General features: G+C 36.0%; 1 pseudogene across 1 annotated transcript; it reads right to left on the bottom strand.

Moving 5' to 3' along the window:
• Positions 1-262: 262 nt before the first annotated feature.
• On the bottom strand, positions 263-1,089 carry LOC308278881 (chromobox protein homolog 3-like; annotated as a pseudogene). Its single transcript has 2 exons — positions 1,012-1,089; positions 263-753 (listed from the first exon to the last, which is right to left on the bottom strand). The product of its transcript is annotated as a chromobox protein homolog 3-like (transcript).
• Between the last annotated feature and the right edge of the window lie 16,400 nt (positions 1,090-17,489).

Raw genomic sequence — 17,489 nt, 5'->3', positions numbered from 1 at the left:
ACAACTGCAGAAAACTTACTTGCTCGAAGTAACCAGTGCTACTGAGGCAAAACAAAAACTCAGCAATTCCCCAAATGCTACTTTCAAACCAACATATCAAACTTGATTTTTATTAGAATGTAGCTATTTTTAGAGTAGTAAACCAAATACCAAAACTCAGATTTACATATATAGGATATAAATATCAATATCTATATATGTGCTATATATCAATATTTATATATGTGATATATATGTGAGATATATATATATGATATATATCTTAATGCAAACAATTATTGAGCTTATCTTCTGGACAAGAATGCCAAGTTAGTCTCTCTTCATAAAAAGCAAATGCAATCTGAGGACACTTCATATTGACCTCTTTTGCAAGCACTAAGTCGGCCTTATGTAAATCTTTTCATTTCATGAGCAACATCAACTCTCCACTGCTGTCTGTGGCACCAATTATCCGTTCAGGGTCAAGACCTCTGGCAAAGCCACGTGGTTTGTCAGCAGCATCTCTTCTTCTTTGATTTGCTATATCAGATTCACTGTCAGACAAAGATTTCCTTTTTGTACCATCTTTCTTTTTTACCAGCTTTTTGAGAATTAAGAAACACTTCAATTAATTCTAAACAATCTAAATTTTCTTCAGGTTCCCAAGTATTGTCAGCATCTATAAATCCCTTCCACTTCAGGAAATACTCCACCTTCCCATTCAGTACACACCAGTCCAGTACTTTTTCCACCACAAATTCTCCAGGTTCTGCTCTTTAACTTTTATTTATTTATTTATTTATTTATTTGTTTGTTTATTTATTTATTTTTGTTTTGGCGGGTCTGGGGATGGAACCCAGGGGCATTCGACTTCTGAGCTCCACCTCCTGCCCTATTTTTTTTTTATTATTCTTTATTTTGAAACCGGGTCTCACTGAGTTGCAGAGGGCCTCCCTAAGTAGCTGAGGCTGTCCTCGATCCTCCTCCGGTCTCAGCCTCCCAAATGCTGGGATTACAAGCATGTGCCACCACGCCCAGATAACTTTTTTTTTATTCTTTCCATTCTTTTTCTTTCCCATTTTTTTGCAATGTAATTTTATTGGAAGCCATTTTTATTGCAGACTTGAAGAGCTGCAATGCTCCCTGTTGCAGTTCTGCAGTATCTCCTGGTCTGTGTGCCTCTGGCTCAATTCTTATTTTTATTTATTTTCTTTAACTGATTTTGGGTTTGGCTTATACTTGTTTTTCTAAGACATCAAGGAATATCTTTAGGTTATTGATCTGAGACTTCTTTTTCTAATTTATGCACTATTAGCTACAAGCTTCTCTTTTTTCTGGCGCTAGAGATTGAACTATCTGCCACTGAGATACATTTCCAGCTCTATTATTTATCTTTTTTGTTTAAAGACAGAGGCTAGCTACTTGGCAATACTGACCTTACACTTGTGATCCTCCTGCCTCAGCCTCCCATGTCACTGGGATTATAGGTGTAACACCACACCCATTTGCTACAAATTTCCTTCTCATAATTACTTTATATCTGCCCCATAAGTTGTAGTATGATGTATTTCAGTTTTCATTTGATTACAGGAATTTAAAAATCTCCCCCTGAGTTCTTCAAATTCACACTGTTTGTTCACCAGCATATTGTTCAATATGCATGTGTTAATACAATTTTTTGCAGTTTATTTTACTACTGTTTTCTTGTTACATCTCATCATGGTTTGATAAGTTTTAATGAATTATTTCAATTTTGTAATTCTTAACATTTTGGAGGAGAGTGACTTAACTGTAATTCTGCAGCAGCAAACTGAGATAGGAAGACAATGAGGAGAATGGTGGACAGTGAGCTAGCAAACAGGTGAAAATAATGACGGCCAAAAATGTTTTTAGAAATAGAAAGAGAAAAAATAAAGGCAACAGATGGCAGCAGCTTCAGGCATGTTGTGGCTCAGTGGGGGAAGGGAAGCTGCCTTCTAAGAGCCAAAAGACATTCTCCCAATGGGTTTAAGAAAAACAGATGCTGACCATAAAAAACTGTAATCTGAACAGAAAATAATTTCTAAAATGACAAGCAAAGCCTATGTAAAAAAGTCATGATACTCTCGAGTAGAAGAGAGATCAGAACTGCCCAGCACAAGTGATTGGGTCTGGGAAGCAGTGACAGCTTGAAGAGACTCTTGTTTTGACTTCCTGAGCAGCAGACTAGAAATCCCTTCAGTTGAACTCTTTTTCAGATTTTTATATATTTTTTCTTCTTTATCTTCCCCGCCCCATTCTTAGTATACTTGTTTTCCAAATTTCTAAGACAAAATGACCACTTGATGTTTTAGTTTTTACCAGATCAAGGGTGTTCATGCCATGACTCAATCTGGGCATAAGAGTGAGCCTGCAACATAGACTCAGAGAATCTCAGAATTGTCAGTCAATCACGCTGCATAAAAGAGCAGAACAAAATGTATTTTTTTGTCGGAACTGGGGATGGAATCCAGGGGCATTTTATCTCTGAACTACACCCCCAGCCCTATTTTTCAGTTGTTTATCATGATTATTATTATTACTACTACTATTATTATTAATTTCTGGTACTGGGGATGGAATCCAGGGGCATTCTACCTCTGAGCTACACCCTCAGCCCTTTTTTTTATTCTTTATTTTGAAACAGGGTCACACTGAGTTGCAAAGTGCCTCACTAAGTAGCTGAGGTTGTCTGCGAACCATGATCCTCTTGTCTCAGCCTCCCAAAAACTGGGATTACAAGTGTGTACTACCACACCCAGCTTCTATTTATTTGATATTGATGGTCTGATGTCTGGAATAAAGAGCTTAGCTGACTAGGGAGAGGGAACTGCAAAATATCAGGGCCAGGAAGAAAGGGGAGTCTGAAGGATAGTCTGATGCATCTCACACACAGCTCCCTTGAACACAAACTAAGGCTCTTGGAATAAGGGATGTGTCACAGTCCAGATCAGTCTATTGATTGAGAGGAGAAAGAATCTAGAAACTAGCTGGCAGGCCTGCCAAATTTGAACTCCACTCCCAGACAAAGGCATTTTAAGCAGGAAGACAGCTCTGAAGCTGAAAATGTCCCCTGACAAGAGCAGGCCAGGCAAGAAGAAGGCAGAATGCAACACACAGATTCTACTAGCAAGCTTGGCCAGTTTAAGACAGAGCCGAAAACAAGAAGAATAAACATTGAATTTTTGTCATACCATGTGTGTTAGGGTTTTTTTTGTTGTTGTTGTTTTTTTTTTTTTGTCACTGTGGCCAACATATTTGGCAACTGAGAAAAGGAAAGGTTTATTTGGTTCACAGTGTCACAGTCTCAGTTAATGGTTGGTCAGCCCCAAAGCAGAATCAGAAAATGGCAGAAAAAGGTGCTTAGCTCATGGCAGTCTGGAAGCAGAGGGGGGGGGGATGGGGAAGGGATAAATACAGTCCTTAAGGCTATGTTCCCAGTGACACACTTCCTCCAGCTAGGCCCCAATTCTAAACTTTGCTTTATTGGAGAAAAGACTTTAACACATAAGTGTTTAGGGGGCATTCTCTGCATCCAAACAATAACACTGTGATACCTAAACTAGATAAGAACGCATTAAGGAAAGTAAATTATACATCAAAATATTTGATAAACATACATGCAAAAATTCCTAGGAAAATATTTAACAATTCATATTCAAAAGCACATTAGGATTAGTGTACATCATAATCAAGTTGGTTTCACTGAAGTTATGCAAGGTTGTTTCAACATATGCAAATAAATGAATGTAATTTGCTAGGTGTGGTAGTGCATGCCTGTAATCCCAATACTTAGAAGGCTGAGACAAGAGGATCACAGAGTAGAGACCAATCTTAGCAATTTAGCAAGACTCTCAACAACCTAGCAAGACTCTGTTTCTGAACAAAAATAAAGAGGGTTGTGAGTATAGCATGGAGGTAGATTGTCCCTTGGTTCAGTCTCTAGTACCACAAAATAAACATATAAATAGATAAATGTAACTCATCACATAAACAGAAGTAATGACCACAATTATGTGATAATTTCACTAGTTTCAGAAAAAGCCTGTGACAAATTTTAACACCCATTCTTGTTAAAAACATGTAAGATATTATGGATAGAAGGACTTCACCACCATATCATTAAAGGCTTGTATGAGACAAACCCAAAGTCAAAGTCATACTTAGCAGGAAGAAACTAAAATTATTTCCTCTTAAATCAGGAACAAGACAAAAATCTCTACTCTTATATCTCTTCATCAATATAGCACTTGACATTTTAGCCAGACCAATTAGGTGAGAGAAATAAATAAAAGAGATACAAATATGAAAGGAAAATTCAAATTATCACTCTTAAAAGTGATATAATCAACCCAGTTTGGTAGTACATGCCTGTAATCCTAGTACTTGAGAGGCTGATACAGGAGTATCACAGGTTCAAGACTATCCTCAGCTACATAGTGAGGCCCTTAACAACTTAATGAGAACTTGTTTCAAAATAAAAAAAATAGGGCTGGGTGTTATAATTGATAATTAAGTTCCCCTCATATCATTCCCTCTCTGCACACACACACACAAAAGATATAACTCTATACTTAGAAGACCTAAAATCTTCATCAGAACTCTAAAGCTGACAAATCCAGCAAAGTAGTAGTATACAAAATGAATATACAAAATTGGTAGCTTTTTTATAGACCCATAATCAAATCTGCTTAAAAAGATACCAGGAAAATAATTATATTTCTAATAGCCTCAGAAAATCCTAATATATCTAACCAGGGAGATTAAAGACCTCTACAATGACAATTATAGAACACTGAAGAATGAAATTGAAGTAGGCACACTTGTAATCCCAGTACTTGGGAGGGTGAGACAGGAGTATCAAAGGTTTGAGGTCAGCCTCAGCAACTTATTTAGGTCCCTAAGCAGCCTAAGTGAGACCCTCTTTCAAACTGAAAAATAAAGTTGGGCTGGGAATGTAGCTCAGAGGTAGAATGCTTCTGGGTTCAACCTCCAATACAAAAAATGTTCAATATCTTTAGCAATCAGGGAAATGTGCATCAAAACCTCACTAGGGTTTTATCTTACTCCAGTTAGAATGGAAATCATCGAGCCAGGTATGGTGGTGCATGCTTGTAATCCCAGCACTTGGCAGGCTGAAACAGGAGGATCACACAGGTTAGAAGCCAGCCTCAGCTAATTAGTGAGGCTCTCAGCAACTTAGGGAGACCCTGTTTCCAAATAAATTATAAAAAGTAGGGTTGGGTTATATCCCGGAGAAAGCCCCTGGGTTTCATCCCCAGTACCACACACACACACACACACACACACACACACACACACACACACACACAAAGGAATGGAAATCATTATGAAAACAAACAATACATGCTGGTGAGGATATGGGTATGTGGGGAAAATGAACATTCGTACCCCTTTTTTGGGGTTGCAAATTAGTAAATTCACTAGAGAAGTCAGTTGCTCAAAGGACTAGGAATGGAACCAACATATGGCCAAGCTCTGCCACTCCTTGGTATTCTTCCAAATGAATTCAAGTAAAAAACGACAGTGATGCATGATTACGTAATCACAATTTATAATATGCCAAGTTATGGAACCAAATAGGTGAACTGATAAAGAAAAGGTGGTATATACACGCAATGGAGTTTTACTCAGCCATAAAGAAGAACAAAATTATGTCACTTTCAGGAAAATAGTAAAACTGGAGAATATCATGCTAAGTGGGATAAGCCAAACAGGAAAATCAAGGGTCATGTGTTTTCTCTCATATGCAGGAGCTAGAGAGAAAAGAAATGAAAGCAAAAATATCTCATGAAATTAGGAGCATGACCAATTGTGTAGAAGGAGGGTTTTGGAGGATTTATGAGGGTAAGAAATTTGGAACTGTGTGGTAGGAAACAGAGCAAATAATACTATGTGCAGATACGATTGTATTGCTATGAATTTCATGATTATGTACAAGTGAAGTGCATCAATAAAAAATGTAAAAAGAAATTATTCTTTGTCAAAACTGACAACTTATAGATCTCTTCAAACAAGCAAAATATGTGATGATATTTGTGTGTCTCAAGAACTTTTGCCAAGGCTCATCTGAGGAAAACTTGATGTGTGATGGGATCTGTCTATATATTCACCCATATCTTCATTTATTTTTATCTTTTTAAGGTATTTTGAGAGCAGATGAGTATGCATTGAAGAAGATTTTTCTTGTCTATAAAATCTAAAGATGCACTATGATTTCTGAGTCAGTATGTTGATTGGATTTTATTGCATGTAGTAGTTAACTTATGTCCTAAAGTGCCTCATATATATATATATATATATATATATATATATATATGTATATATTCAACTGGAAATGATATAATTATCCTTGTATTTACTTGTTCTAATTATACAAATAGTTCTTGTCATTTTTTAAACTCTAGATTATGACCAATTACAATTCTGAGGCAGGAATGACTCTTAATAGGTCATGGAATAATCCTACAATTACTAAGACAAGAAAGGTAAAGTGTATTTTACCTTATAATCTTTATTCTTACTTAAAGAATCATGGTAAGCCTATTCAATGGTTTCTTTTCTGTGGAAAATCTATAAACTTGAGACAGGAAGGTGTTATCACTGAGAAATTCTGAGAAAGTTAGCTCTGGATTCAATCATTGCAATATGCTTATATTGAAAAATCGAAATAAGAGGATGACTTTTTAGCGTTTTCTAAAAATATTTCACTATTTTTAGAAAATCATTACACATTCCATTGTTTTATAAACATTCACAAATATGCTTCCTTTATGATTGACTCAATTTTAACTAGTAAGTGAAAGTCACAGATTGGATCCCTTTGCAGGTCACCATTTCTATAGCTATTGTCTGTATGTTTAGTTCAAGCTATTCATCTCACAATTTTGTGCTCTTATTCCAAAGAGTTTGCTTGAAGTAGAACAAGAGTTCATTCAGCAAATATTTTTCTATACTTACTAGTTGCCCATTTCAATCAAAAATTAATTTTGAATTCTGTGCAAAGCATCATTCTGGGTGATATTAATGTAAAGATAGCTGTGGCATAATCTTAGCTCTCAAGTAACACTCTACAGTAATAGAGTGTCACCACAGGTATTTTAGAAAATAATGAGGTGAGATGCCTAATTCAGAATTGGAATATCAGGAAATACTTTGTGGAAAGATCAAACATGAACTTACTCTTAAAGAATAAGCAGTACACCTTTTACTGAGCCTGGTATTATAATTGGTACAAGAATAGTCCCAACTATAGCCTTAGTTTCATTTTAATAATAGCTTTAATGGTAAATCTCCATTTATTTATGAGAATATGTTGAGTTCTCTACTGGAAAAAATGTGAAAGTAAAAGGGCAGCACACAAAAAAGATGCCATTCTTGCCCTTTCCTTAAGACTTCAAAGTTCAGTTTCAACCAATTATAACTACTAAACAACATTTAGCATTTGTTCTTTCCTCCTATAGATTAAGTGAGGCTGAAATTGTCTTTCTGTAGGTAACCAACTTTTAAAAATCTCCTAAAGGAGAATAAATCTGTCTCAGTACACTGAGGATATATGACTTCAGATGTTTGCTGTTTTAGTCCAACCTCTAAGGTCCATGCATCTTGCACTCAAATCCTGGTTGAAAGATTTTTACTGATGGCATATTAATAGGTAAAACTAGGAATATGTAAGAAATCTTCTGTGTTCCTTGCTGTGCTGAAAAGAACACGCTCCATTCTATATTTTGCTTTGTACTTCTTGGCAGTACAAAAACCTACTTTCCTGCATAGAAACATTTATACAAACAGGATTTCTGTCCTTGACTCAACTGCTCAGCTGCTTCCTCTTTATTACCACTTCCCTACTGCAATGCATTGTCTTGTACTGCATGTTTTTGACAGACATCCGCTGAAGTACAAAATATCAGTTCAGTGCACCATTCAAAGTTGTCACTAAAAACCCACCCTGATTTAAAAAGCAGCAATAGGTCTGTTACCGTTAGTGTATTTCACTTGACGGAAGTGAAATAATTAAATCTTAACAAGATGAAACTACGTCAAGAATTGTAGAGTGGACCTCCATCCTGGTTCCTCTCAAAATGTTGCAATGGTGTGGAATAACACATGCATATCTTTCATTATTTATTTTTCTGGAGGGTCAAGCTGTTTGCAAATGTCAGTACGAGGCATTCTGATTTTTCAGCAGCCTTAAAACCTGAGGACTGCAATGTTTAACTAAAAGCTATGTATTTGCAAGTGTCTAAAACTGACAAGTTAATCTATTCTAAAGAGGGAAACTGCATACAACATTCAAAGAAGTATTATGAAACTCGAGGGTTGAAGTTCAGTGGTGTCTCAGGAAGGGTCAAACACCAGAAACTGAGCTATTATTATGACTAGCTTTCAGTTGTATATATCAGATTTTCTCTCTATGAATGCTCCACCTTACTTTCTTATGAAGACCACCTTTCTTAAATTCTCTATGGAATATGGCTCTGGGAAAGTCCCAAGTTTTCATATTATAGGCCCTGTCAAATGAAGAATCTTAAATTGATTATCTATTTATCCTAGTTGTAAATTCTCATGAGGAAGCTGATTGGCTCAACTTGGGTCAAATGTACACTCTGGCCCAGCTAACTGCAACTGAACTTTCTTGGGTCACACAGTAAAAATATGGTTGCCTAACATTTTGAATGTTGAGGAAAGGTAATTCCCAGAAAAAAATGAGTCATTGTACCCCTAGCTAAGCAAACACCCAAATTGTACTCAGTGCACCATTTTATGCATTATCTGTAACCTGGCTTTCAAGTGTTCTTTTTAGTAAAATGGTATCCATCTATGTTCTTTATATAATTGACTTAGCAACAGAATTTTCTTGGTCTCCTAGATATTTCAATTGGCCTCACTTTTTTGTCTTTTAAAACTTTCTTTTACTGTGAAATTGCCTGTTCCTTGAATGAGTTATTTTTTACTGCACTTTCAATTTTTTGTGGTGCTGGGGATTGAACCCAGGGGAATTCTACCTCTGTGATACACCCCAGTCCTATTTCTTATTCTTTATTTTGAAACAGAGTCTCACTAATTTGTAGAAGGCCTAACTGTACCACCATGCCAGGCTTCAATTTTATTTATTGTATTATTTCTATCTTTGCCCATCATAAGTGTATGGTTCCTTGCAGGGCATGGTGGCACATGCTTATAATCTCAATACTTGTGAGGCTAAGACAGGAGGATCTCAGGTTCAAAGCCAGACTCAGCAACTTAGTGAGGCTCTCTACAACTTACAAAGACCCTGTTTCAAAATAAATAAAAATAAAATATGGTTGGGGGTATAGCTTGGAGGTAGAGTGCTTGTGAGTTCAATTCCTAGTACCACATGTAAAAAAAAAGGGTATGGCTCCTTTTTTAGTCCACACTTTCATTTCTGTGAAGGGGGGACTGGGGATTAAACCCAGAGGCATTCTACCTCCAAACTACATCCCCAGTTTTAACTTTATGTGTATTTGGAAACAGGATCTCACTAGGTTGATGAAAGTCTGTTTTCTGAGACTGTCCTCAACCTGCAATCCTCCTGTCTCAGCCTCCTAAATACTAGGATCACAGGCATGCCCGTTTTTCTCATTTTTTTTACCTGTCAAATATAGAGAAAGAGAATGAACATAAAATTCTCAGAATAAAGGCCAAGCCCAGTAAAATCTCCCTATATGCACATATCACCCTTGGTAAGACTAAAATATCCATATATGATGGAAGTAACCATATGCTTGTAGTTAACAGTTGGTGTACCTAATGATCTTCAAATTTTCAAATATAAAAATTCTTAAGTTAAAGTTCCTTTTGCATAATATTTGGACACCAAATAATAAGATGACCCTTTTCTAAGAATAAAGTTTAATTCACAAGAAAGCTTTTCAATTGAAGTCAAATGGACTTTCCTGTAATTGATAAAAGTATATATGTCTGACCCAAATGTTATTTTATAGTCACTTTCAGAATAATATTGTTTAATAAGCTTTTATTTTTAAGGCATAAAACTGGAATGTATCTGAACATATGTGGTTTTTTAAAAAATGAACTACTGCTGAAAGACACAGGACAAGAAAATTCCGGAAATATTTTTTAGTGCAGATTAAAAATGGGAATCAGTTATATACAGGGTTTATAAGTAACCTCTGCATGACCAAGAAATTTAGCCTTATATTTTCTTAATTGAATTTATGAAACATAGTAAATGTCATTTTAGTTTCTCAAGGTAATCCTAGAAATCAGAAGAATTTGGCTGTAATATCTGTCTCTTGATTGATTAGTAAAGTTTATTCAGCTGATGTAGTTGGCTAGGTATAGGATTCCTTTCTATCTATGACCCCTAGTTCCATTGCCTCCTCAAAATTATATCAGAAAGGCAGCACCATACCCAAAGGAAAATAACTTTTAAATTATATGCAATTATACCTTCCCCCATCATCCCCACCACAATTAGGGCAAGACCATTTGAACTGAACACTTGTAACATTTATATCAGTTCAAATAGTTGTAACTTGCCCTTTGTTTATCATTTCAAATTGGGAAGGTCTTATGACCAGTGCATTCTATTGATGTGTAAAAATAGTGGCTCTCATGGTAATATCTCCTCTGGGCTATGTCTTGGCTGTGTGATTCCCATCCAGCTCATCACCAGTAATACCAACAGACAGAATTTAGTCTCCAGAATTCTTCCTAATGAATGATTGGCCTTCCATAAAAGCCCCATCTGCCCAGCCCAGGTGGGCTTTGCCAGCCTAGCTGCTCTTTAACTTTAATTTTGTGCCTCTAACATTAGTAGCAACATACGAATTACATTATAAATTGGACATAAAGCTGATTGGCTAATAACGATAATGATAGTCACTTTGTTTTAGTTGTCACAAGGAGTAGTTTCTTATTCCTCAGTGCCTACCTTTTATTCATTTACTTCCAAATTATGTTGCGTAATTTTAGTGGCGCTTTGTTCACCATATGGTGAAGCAGCAGGCTTGTCTAAGCAGTGAGTACCATCTTTTAGCACTCAGCTGCCACAAAACAATTGCAACTTGCCATTCCTCAGGCACCCAAATGTGGTGTGTGAACAGACTCATTTTAGCAATAATTACCTCTGTTACACTTCCTCCCATCCACACCTATTTGAGACTAGTTTCATACAAGGTCCCAAAGTTTCTGTTTATACAGCTTCCTAGTGGCATATAATAGTTTCTTCTTAGCCAGGTGTAGTGGCGCACGCTTGTAATCCCAGCATTCAGGAGGTTGAGACCGGAGGATCACAGTTCGCAGACAGCCTCAGCTACTTTGTGAGGGCCTCTGCAACTCAATGAGACCCGGTTTCAAAATAAAGAATAAAAAATAGGGCAGGGGGTGTAGCTCGGAGGTAGAATGCCCCTGGGTCCCATCCACAGACCTGCAAAAAAAAAATAGTTTCTTCTTGTTCTAGTTTTCTTCTACTGAATAATTAGTTCCGTTCACAAGCATTATTAATTTTTATAGCAACATTGATTGCTTTTGTTGATTACCATTGCACCCTTCTGATACCACTTTTTCTTGGGCCTTTTGGTCATATTTTCTACTTCTAAATATTCTGGGGCATCTGAAGAATCAAAACTGCCTCGTTATCTTTTGAATCTGTAGAATGCTTTGGGTTGTATGGCCATTTTAATAACATTAATATACCAATTTATAAACATGTATTATCTTCAATTTCTTTTTTCAGTATTCTGTAATTGTCATTGTACAGGTATTTTACCACCTTGGTTAGGTTTATTATTAAGTTTTTTATTATTTTTAAAACTATTATGGAATAAAATGATTTTATATCTCTCAGTGAATTCTATTTTTTAATTTTTTTCTTGGTGCATTGTACCCATACATCATAATGGGATAAAAACTTGTGTAGACATACATACACACATCACCCAGTTAGCCCCAACCCAATCCCCACTCCATTCTGGCCCCATTCCATCTTCCCATGCTTGTCTTAGTGGTTGACATTGGTATGTTTGTTTAAAGTGCATCCTGTGCTTTAGAGAGTTTCCTTCTTCCCCTCTCCCATCCCCACAGTTAGATTGCCTTATTTGCTCCACTATAGGTTTTCCTTTCTCACCTAGAGTTCTTCCTATGGCCCATTTCTCTTTAGTTTTCACATATTAGGGAAAGCATCCAATTTCTTATTTTTTTGTGACTAATCTCACTTAGCATAATGTCCTCCAGTTCCATCCATTTCCCTGATAATGATGTAATTGTGTTTTTATATGGCTCAGTAAAATTCCACTGTGTACATATCCCACAGGTTTGTAACCCATTCATCTGTTGATGGGCATCTTGGCTGATTCCATAGTTTGGCAATGGTGAATTGAGTAGCTATGAACATAGATATGCATGCATTGGTTTGGTAAATTGGTTTACTTTCATTTGGGTAGATACCCAAAAGTGGTATTGCTGGATCAAATGGTAAATTTTTCCCATTCTTCTGAGAATTCTCCATACTCTTTTCCATAGTGCTTGCATTAATTTGCAATCCCACCAAAAATGTTTTAGAGTTCCCACTTCTCCACAACCTCACCAGCATTTGTTGTTATTTGTGGTTTGAATGATTGCCATTATAGTTGGAATTGGTTGGAATCTCAGGGTAGTTTTGATTTGCTTCTCTCAGATTGCCAAGGATGTTGAGCACTTTTTCATGCGTTTATTGGCCATTTGGATTTCTTCTTTTGTGAAGTGTCTATTTAGTTCACTTGACCATTTTTATTGGAATATTTGTATTTTAAGTGTTGAGTTTCGAGTTCTCTGTATATTCTAGATATTAGTCCTCTATCAGAGGTGTAGGTGGCAAAAATCTTCTCCCATTTCATTAACTCTCGAATGAGGTTCTTGACAGTTTCCTATGTTGAACAGAAGCTCTTCAGTTTCATGCAATCCCACATATTGATTCGTCTTTTAGTTTCTTGTGCCTTTGGGGTCTTGATGAGAAAGTGTTTATTCGTGACTATGTGTCACAGTGTTGACCTATGCCCTCTTCAAAGAACCTCAAGGTCTCTGGTCTAATTTCCAAGTCCTTGATCCATCTTGAGTTGACTCTTGTACAGGGTGAGAAAGTGGAACTTATTTCCATTTTTCTGCTTATAGTTAACCAGTTTTGCCAACACTGTTTGTTGAACAGACTATCTTTCTTCCTTTGTCTGTTGAACAGACTATCTTTCTTCCTTTGTTTTTGGCTCCTTTGTCAAAAATCAATTGCCTGTAAGTGTGTGGATTTGTTTCTGAGGCTTCTATTCTGTTACATTGGTCTCTGTATCTGTTTTTGTGCCAGTACCATGCTCTTTTTATTACAATGAATTTGTAGTATATTTTAAAGTCAGGTATTGTGAACCCTCCTGCATGGATTTTGTTGCTGAGAACTGCTTTGGCTATTCTGTTTTTTTGGTTGTTTCAAATGAATTTAAGGATTGATTTTTTCTATGTCTGTAAGACATGATCTTGGTAATTTAATGGGTATTGTGTTGAATCTATAGATAACTTTTGGAAGAATGGCCATTTCGATGATATTTATTCTGCCTATCCATGAACATAGCAGATATTTCCATCTTCTAAGATTTTCTTCAATTTCTTTTTTCAATGTTTTATAGTTTTCTTTATAGAGATATTTTACCTCATTGGTTAAGTTTATTCCTAAATATTTTATTTTTTTGTGGGAAATCCTGAGTGGAAGTGTTTTCTGAAATGTTGTTTTCAGTGGATTTATGGTTCATGTACAGAAAAGCTACTGATTATTTAAGATTGATTTTGTACCCAGCCAATATGCTGAATTTGTTGATCAGTTTTATAAGTCTTTTGGTTTGAGTTTGTTGGGTCTTCTAAGTATAGTATCAAGTGATCTGCAAATAGTGAAAGTTTGAGTTCTTCACTTCCTATTTGTACTCCTTTGATTTCCTTCTCTTGCCTTATTGCTTTGGCTAGGGTATCAAGTACTATATTGAAAAGAAGTGGTGACAATGGACATCCTTGTCTTGTTCCTGTTTTTAGAGAAAATTCTTGAAGTTTTTCCACATTTACCATGATGTTGATTGTGGGCTTATTATAGATTGTCTTTATGATGTTGAGGTATGTTCCTTCTATTCCATTTCTCTGCAGTGTTTTTATCATAAATGGATATTGGATTTTATCAAATGCTTTTTCAGTACCTATTGAAATAATCATGTGATTTTTTGTCTTTGGTTCTGTTTATATGATGAATTACATGGATTGATTTTTATATGTTGAACCAGCCTTGCACCCCCGGGATGAACCATACCTGGTCATGGTGTATGGTTTTCTTGATGTGGTTTTGAATGTGTGTTGATATTATTTTGTTTGGCAGTTTTGCATCCAAGTTCATCAAAGATATAGGCGTGTAGTTTTCCTTTCTTGAACTGTCTTTATTTGGTTTTGGTATTAATATGATGTTGGCGTCATAGAATGTATTTGGGAGAGTCCCATTTCTCTCTATTTTGTGAAATAGATTAAGGAGTATCAGGATTAGCTCTTTTATAAATTTTGTTTTATAAAATTCACTTGGGAATCCATCTGGTCCTGGGCTTTTCTTTGATGGTAAGCTCTTTATTACTGTTTCACTCTATGTGATTGCTATTGGTTGGTTTAAATTGTCTATATCTTCTTGACTCAATTTAGGAAGGTTGTATTTATCTAAGAAGTTGTCATTTTCCTCCAGATTTTCCATTTTGTAGGAGTGTAGTTGTTCAAAGTAATTTCTGGCAATCCTCTGGATTTCCTCACTGTCAGTAGTGATATCTCCTTTTTCATCTCTTCATAATGTGGGTTGATTCTCTCTTTTTTTAGTTAAGTTGGCTAGTGGTTTATCTATCTTGTTAATTTTTTCGAGGAGCCAGCTTTTGGTTTTGTTGATTTTCTGTATTCTTTTTTTATTCTCTACTTTGTTACTTTTGGCTCTGATTTTAACAATTTCCTGTCTTCTACTGCCTTGGGGTTAGATTGTTCCTGTTTTTCAAGGGCTTTGAGGTGTGTTATTAAGTTATTTATTTGATAAATTTCTGTTTTTTTTTTTTAAATGCGGGCCCTCACTGCTATAAATTTTCCTCTTAACAATGCCTTCAAAGTGTCCCAGAGGTTTTGATATGTTGTATCTCTATTTTTGTTTCTAGAAATTTCTTGATTTCACTCCTTACTTCTACTATGACCCATTCTTCATTTAGAAATGTGGTGTTCAGTCTTCACATGTTTATATGGGTTTTCTGCATTTTCTTATAGTTGGTTTCTAATTGCATTTCATTTCATTATGGTGTGGAAACACACTGGGAAGTATGTCACATTTTTTTTAATTTGCTAGTGCTCACTTTGTGTCCTAGAATGTGATCTATTTTGGAGAAAGTTCCATGAGCAGCTGAGAAAAATGTGAACTCTGCTGTAGTTGGGTGGAACATTCTATATGTGTCTAATAGTTCCATTTGTTTGATGGTGTTCTTTAGGTCTGAGGCATCTTTACTGACCTTTTGAGTAGAAGATCAATGTAATGGTGTGAGAGGTGTGTTGAAGTCTCCCAATATTATTGTATTGGGATTTATATGTGACTTAATATCACAAAAAGTTTGTTTTTATGAAAGTACTTGCACCTATGTTTGGGGCATAAATGTTCATTGTTGTTATTTCCTCATGCTGGATTGTTCCTTTTACCAGTAAAAGGTGACCTTCTAAGTGTTTTCTAATAAGGTTGGACTTGAAGTCTAACTTATCTTATAGTTACAATTCCTGCTTGTCTTCAATTCCATTGGCATGGATGACCTTGCTCCAGCCCTTTACCTTAAGTTTGTTGCTATCTTTACCTATAAGGTGTGTTTCTTGCAAGCAGCATATAGGTGGGTTCTGGTTTTTAATCCTTTTCACTACTTTATGTCTTTTTATTGGGGAGTTTAGGCCATTTACATTCAGTGTGATTACTGAGAGATGATTTTTAATTCCTAACATACTGAGATTTTAATTCTGTTTGAAATACTGTTTGTTCTTCTTTGCTTAGTTGTCTGCATGACAGAAATTCTCGTTTCTCTGGTTCTCGTATTACTTGTTTTTTCTTTGTAGTTAATTTATTTGAGTATTCTCCCTAGTGCTGGTTTTGAAGACATAAACTCCTTCAGCTTCTGTTTGTCATGGAAGATTTTGATTTCCCCATCTAATTTGAGAGATAATTTTGCTGGGTCAGAAATTTTTGGCTGCAAGTTGTTTTCTTACAGAGTTTGGAATATGTTACTCCAAGCCCTTCTGGCTTTCATGACTTAGTTTGGGAAGTCTGGAGTGATTCTTATTGGTTTGCCTCTGAATATCACTTTGTTTTCTGTTTGTTTGTTTGTTTGTTTGCCTTTAAGATTCTCTCCTTGGCTTCTACATTGGAAATTTTGACTATTATGTGGTGTGGGGAACCTTTTCTCTGATCTTGTCTAAAGAGAGATCTGTAAGTTTCCTGTACCTGTGTGTTGATCTCTTGCTCTATGTTTGGAAATTTTTCTCCTATTACTTCTTTGAAAATATTATTGAGCCACTTGGTTTCACCCTTCTTTTCCCTCCTCTATGTCAATCATTCTTAGGTTAGCTCTTTTAAGATGGGCCCATATTTCTTCAACGTCCAATTCCTGCTGTCAAATTGGTTTTTCTATGTTATATACTGTGTGTTCATTTTTTGGAGTGATCATCTTCTAGAAGCAAGATTCTACTCTCCATGTGGCCTAAGCAATTTTTATAGTTTGAATTGATGCCTTTCCTTCAATGATTGCATCCTGTATTTCTTTCAGTCTCTAAATTCTTTTTGCAATTGCTGTATTATTTCTACAGTTACATTCCTGATTTGACCTTCTGGAGATCTCCACAATTCTGTGTTATCAGGTTCTGTAATTGTGGAGTTGTGGGAGCTCACCGCTCCCTTGTTCCTCCTTTTTATGATTTCAGAAGTTTGCTTCTATTGCTTTTCATAGATTAATCTCAGTCTTTAGGAGTCAGCTGCTATATCCAAGGGCAGTTTGCATTGTATTCAAAAGTGAAAGTTGAAGAAGGAGGGAAGTAAAGTAATAAATGAAAGAATAGGGTAAAGTCTCAGATAGGGTCAAATATAATGAGAGTATGAGTTTTGTAATGTAGTATATACTAGAGATTAGTGATAGTAAAAATGTAGTAGTATTCTAGTAACCAATGTAGAGTTTCTGGTATACTGATATGAGGTGAACTTGATAAAAGACAAGGGAGAGATAAAAAGTAGAAAAAAGATTAGAGAGGGATAGGGAGAAGAGAGTTGGTATATACAAAAGAAGAAGCTTGACAGAGGGTTTGGGAAAGAGTAAGCAAAAAAACAAAAACAAAAAGAGGGGCCTCCGAGGCTGGGATTGGAGCCTGCCGAGGGGTTAGGCTGGTGCTGGGACCAGCAAGGCTGGGATCGGAGACTGCTGTGAGGAAAGGCCGGTGCT

Source organism: Muscardinus avellanarius (genome assembly GCF_963383645.1).
Source record: "Muscardinus avellanarius genome assembly, chromosome: X".
NCBI lineage: Eukaryota > Metazoa > Chordata > Mammalia > Rodentia > Gliridae > Muscardinus > Muscardinus avellanarius.
This window is presented reverse-complemented; position numbering and strand designations above follow the sequence as displayed.